At 36.0% G+C, this 5,515-nt stretch overlaps 1 long non-coding RNA gene across 1 annotated transcript; it reads right to left on the minus strand.

Moving 5' to 3' along the window:
* Window positions 1-2,824: 2,824 nt before the first annotated feature.
* On the minus strand, window positions 2,825-5,140 carry LOC144973332 (uncharacterized). Its single transcript, XR_013645529.1, has 2 exons — window positions 5,007-5,140; window positions 2,825-4,196 (listed from the first exon to the last, which is right to left on the minus strand). It is a non-coding gene; the product is annotated as an uncharacterized LOC144973332 (long non-coding RNA).
* Between the last annotated feature and the right edge of the window lie 375 nt (window positions 5,141-5,515).

A 5,515-nucleotide genomic window follows, 5' to 3' on the forward strand; every position in this document is an offset into this window, starting at 1 on the left:
TCAAGTCTCTTTGGTAAAAGGAAGACGCTAAAGGAATAGTTGTAGATCTGAAGTTAAAAGCACCAAAGGAAATCTAAGACAGAGAGGACTGCTTTGCGCTTAGCCAAAAATCTCCATGTGTGGCCGTAGCCATCGTGAACTAATAGCCTGACACTGAACAAAAAAATGACGTCAAAAGACAAGTCTTTGGCCACAAAAGAAAACAAATCGTGAGTTGTATTCAATAGGTCAACCAATGGAAGCACGACTGACTACTCACTAGATGCTGCACAAACCTTTAAAATGACGTCAATAAACGGGTAGTGCAGGGGGAATTAACCGCGCCTCTTGACCTTGACCCCCATTTGACGACGGTCATGACACGGATTCGGTCATTCATGCAGGGTTGCCAGTTTGGCATTTTAAATGCCAGATTCCAAAAATCTGGCATTTTTGAAAACCGTTTGGCATTAGAAAAATCATTTGGCATTTGGCATTTTCATTTGGCATTTTCTTTTCTTGTATATTATTCTTCAAATGACACCTTTTCTTAATTATTTCTAAACGCGTAAAAACAAATCTCTTCACATCGGAAAATTTTGCTATTAAAACTCACACCCTGAACTAGCCCTGCCTCCCTCAGATATTCACTCAAATTCAGCCCTCGACAAGTATCCTCGTAAGTTTTCTGGGAATCTCCTGCAAAACTCGTGAAAATTTGCGTCATGGTCGCCTGTTAACCCCAACAGGAAATTTAGTATAATTCAAAAAAAAAAAAAAAAAAAAAAAGAAAGAAAAGAAAACACGCAAGCCACCAGGATATGATAGTAAATTGTCTATCAAAAGTGAGTAGTTTTCTTAGTAGGGGTGGGAGTCAACAGACTTTGGCATTTTTTTGAGTGTTTTGGCATTTTTTGAGTCTTCCCCTGGCATTTTGTTGAAAAATAATCTGGCAACCCTGCATTCATGTTGGTTTCTTTCTATATCTTACACTATCACGATGGCAGTCAGCGAGCTCCCTGAGGATATTTCTCAAAATTATTTACTATATTTGACATCCTGGCAAAAAAACACGAGAGGAAGCTTTTTGCCTATAAAAGTATGTTAAAATATTTAAAAAGGAGAACGAAATTTTTGATGTTTTTGCTTCTGTTTATCGAAGCCAACCGAAGAGCGAGAAGCCCCACGACGTGAGTTTTGAGGGAAAAGAAGGCAGTGGATGCCTACTGCTCATACAAAGCAGGGTAAGTGTTCAATTTTAGCTGAGTTTCATTTTTAAAACTACTGTTTAAAGTTACAATCGATTTCTATTTTTCTATGCATCGTCCTCTTCTGCAATGTGTAAATTATCACGACGCTAGACAAGTCATCTCATCGGTCAGTCAGTCATGTGGGTTGTGAAACAAGATTAATTTCAATGAAATGTTAAATGTTAGGTGACGTATATCTTTTTCATCTTGGTCTTCATGAATTCAGTTTTGTAGAAAGCGTTACTACATAAAAAAGTGGTGGGGATGGGAGTTAAGCGAACGTAAGTAAAGGGAGAACAAAAGAGTTGTACTGTCATGTGTAGGCGAGTTAGAGTTGTGTTTTATGTGTGCCCCCTGTTGTTTGCATTGGCTCAGTAGAGCATCCGCTCAATCCGATTATTTAAAAAATATCTATATATCTTGTTTTATTGATAGAAATAAACAAACTTAAGTGCCCTTATTAATTTTTTTAAATCACCGGTATACGATTATCAGAATTACTAGTACTAAGTTCATGATGACAATGATCACTAAAGTCTATTTTTACAAATTTAATCTAATTTTAATTTGCATCACATTAAGTTGCCTCTCTCAGTTTATGAGTGCCAAAATGATGGGAAAGTATTTCATTTTTACATCGATTCCATAATTTCTTGCATTATTTAGTCTCACAAATATCTATTACTATTGTTATCATTCTTATTATGATCATATCATTATCATTATTATTATTTTTTTTTATTAGCATCTTTAGTGTATCAATGACTATGATTTGATGCCCAGTTAAGGATTTTAGTTTTCTCTAAAGTTCTTTCCACCATAATTTTTCAACTGCTTCTCTAGGCAGTTGGCCCTAAATAAATATCATTTCAGTCTTTCTGAGTTAATCATTTCAGGGATTTGGTACAGAGAACTTTAATTAGATTAAGAAGTGAAAGAAAAAAAAAGGAAACATGCTTTTTATTATATTTATATTTATAAAACGCAAACATAAAATTTGTGGACTGGGCCATCAGGCAAAATATGATGCTTTAGAGTTAGAGACCAATTATTATTTATGCTATTTCAAGGGAATCAATTACTAAGTCAGTTGAGCTATGCGGGAAATTAAAATAGTAATATTTGTGACTCACCGCCTGAGAAAATATGTTGGGAGTGCGTTTGTAGATGCAAAGAATTGAATTTATTTACAAAAATTTTGTTAAAAATTATTGGCGCAGCATCCACTAAACGTGCTCAAAGCGCTTTACAATGGGTTCTGGGCCAACAGCAACAATTAACATTTAGGACAGGTCATGACGCCTGTTAGGCAATATTACATTTTTTGTTTCGGACAGAGACACCCTGTTAACGGCCAGGTACTCATTTTACACCTGAGTACGGTGAGAGAATGTGAGTAACAAGCCTTTTCCAAGGACTCAACTATGCGCTGAGTGAGGCTCGAACCCAGGACCTTCCAATCCAAAAGCGAGTGTCATACCACAAGACCACATAGCCGCACGAAAAAATGAGACTTGGATTAGATTAATTTTTAATTGCGGAGAGTGAATGTAGTTTATTGATTTATTGCAGAGTAATTATCTAAATTTTAAATATTTTTGATTATTTTAACTTTAAATTCACTTTCTAGAATCATTTTACCTCGAATACCCTTTGTCAAGTGTGATCCATTAGCTCGATTTGGCATAATATTTTTTAATTCAACTTAAAAAGGGGGTTAGCCATCCTATACACCATTTTAAAAATAATATGACTCATCATCTAAATATGTGATATAATTTTCATTCCGAGCAGGTTTTACAAACAAGTGTTGTTTTCATTTGTTTTTAAATTTTACTTGCAGCATATCTGGTGAATGTTCCCATGTTGTTGCAGTAATCCTTACACTGAAGAATTGGCTGCAAGCTGGATTACAAGATATACCTACAGATCCAAGCTGCACACAAGCCTTCCACAACAATGGAGTAAACCTTGTGGCCCAAGAACTGATCCCGAGCCCATTACCTCCATGGTTATTCCCAAACCATGTAGGAATGTAAAGCTGCGACCAGTCATGGCAGCTATTGAGAACAGCAGGTAATATAATGCATTCAAATCATTGGGACAAAACAATCTGCATTGTTACAAGGGTAGATTGTTTGATTTTAGGGGATTTACAGCACTTGCGACACAATTAAATCATTTGAGTGCCAGATGATACGGGGAGAAGTTGTAGATCTGAAGTTGAAAGTATAAAAGGAAAAGCAAGACAAAGCGATATGGTTCGAAGGGGGAACAGAAGATCCCATGAACAATATACTGATGTGCCTACTTTGGCATTGTTAAAAGGCTTATAGTCTGGATTCAATAGACTTTGATTTTTTAAGGCCTTGGGCCTGTTTGTCTTTATCTCTATACCATCAAGAAAAACTAGTGTGTCCGGAAAATCTTTTAAAAATTGTTGTAGCATGTTATTCTTAATGGTGTCACGATCGGGCCATACTGGCAAACTGTCAAGCCTGAAATACAAGTAATTGATCCATGCCCTAAATAGACATCCTGCACCATTTCTTGATATTTTAAATAAATTGGCAAGATGCAAGAAAGTGTAATTTTGACGCAATTTCATAATAACAAGTAAAAATTGATCTATAATGGGCAAGCAACATTGTTGCTTTCATTTGTGTTGATATGGTAAATTACAAAGATGAATATTTTTACAAAATCTTCATACACGAAACCAGTGTAACTCTTTACAGCTTCTTTCGGTCCGTGATGGTGCAGGTGTTCAATGGTCAGTGAGTGACTGCATTTATCTGCGTCCGTTTTGGGTTTTTTTTGACAACAGCAGCCTCTTAAGTTCCTCTCCTTTTAATAATTCTTGGGCGTGAAGTCTCTTAGACTCCTTCAGTTGTTGCTTAAGCAAAAAGACTTCTTCTTTCAGTGATAAGTTCTCTGCAACCACTGCTAACAGTGTCATGTTAGAATCTGAAATAAAATGAAATTATTTTTGCAATTAGTTGTCCAGCAGAGACTAAATCAACAAACTGTAATTAATCTGGGTAAGAATATTGAATCTATTGAGACCACCCACTTTTACTTTTACCCACTTACAATGTCTGGAATTGCATTAACAGTACTATCCAGTTAGAAGTTTGTTTTTTCTCTGTCATAGGTATTCTATGTATGAACAGTGTTTTATTTATGTCCAGCTACATAGAGACTGGTAGCCTGCATATCTAATACCCAACATTTTGGATATGCAGATTAAGACTCTGACACCTGTACATCTATGCCTTTTTTAAAAAGGTAGATGCAAGTCAAGAGGAAGGGAATTGAAGAAAACATTTATGTTTCTATTCTAATGGGCCCGAGAAAAGTATTTTAAATAGAAATTGCTCAAGGCAGCAAGTTGTTTGACTCCAGACAATCTATGTTTTTTTTCAGGCGGTTAAAATAAATTTATCACATGTTCATAAAATCATTGATTTTTAAAAAATATTCTTATTCTTTTCATGCTTTCTTTTTTTTTATTTCCTAGGCTCCTCTCATTGGTGAGAAGACTGTGTCATCTGAAACTTCTATCAGTTGTTGGGATTTGGCACTTCCATGTCTGATAAATTTTGATCCTCCAGAGAGCGTGGTGAAATATAGTCATGAGTGGCAGGATGTATCTAATCAGCACTTCGGATGCCCAAAATCTTGAACATTCAACTGTTCAACAGGCTCACTGTGCTCTTTCCACATAGTAAAAATTATACAATTTGTCATTTCTTTTATGTGTTATTAAAGTCATACCTAAATTTGGAATAACCCTTTGTTCATTTTCCTTGTTATCCCTTAGTTCATTTTCTTTGTTTTCAGTCTCCCTGTTGACCACTTCAGTATCCATAGGTTCTGGTGCGGATCCATTTTCGGGATTGGTTGCTTCAAAATTAGTGTTCTTTCATGACCGTCTCTGAAAAAGAACAAAATGTAAACGTTTCTGACATTGATGTGTTTATGCACTTTATGGTCTTGTGGTAAGACTTTATCCACCAGGTGGGGGTACATTGAGTATGTAGACCAGACATGACGACAATAAGGCGCTATGACTATCTTGTAAGATTACCATCCAGGTAGTTTTATTTTATAAGTGTGGTTATGTGGTCTGGAGTAGGTCATACACCTTTGGACCAAAAGGTCTGGGTTCGCATCCCGAGTGGTGTAAAGTTGAGCCCTTGGAAAGGCTCTTTACTCACATTTTCTCACCTTATGTGGGTGTAAAATGAGTAACTGGTCAACAGCGTTGTCACTGTCCAAAAAAA

This window comes from Berghia stephanieae, chromosome 5 (genome assembly GCF_034508935.2).
Source record: "Berghia stephanieae isolate SIO BIC M18660-M18661 chromosome 5, UCSD_Bste_1.3, whole genome shotgun sequence".
In the NCBI taxonomy this organism is placed as follows: domain Eukaryota; kingdom Metazoa; phylum Mollusca; class Gastropoda; order Nudibranchia; family Aeolidiidae; genus Berghia; species Berghia stephanieae.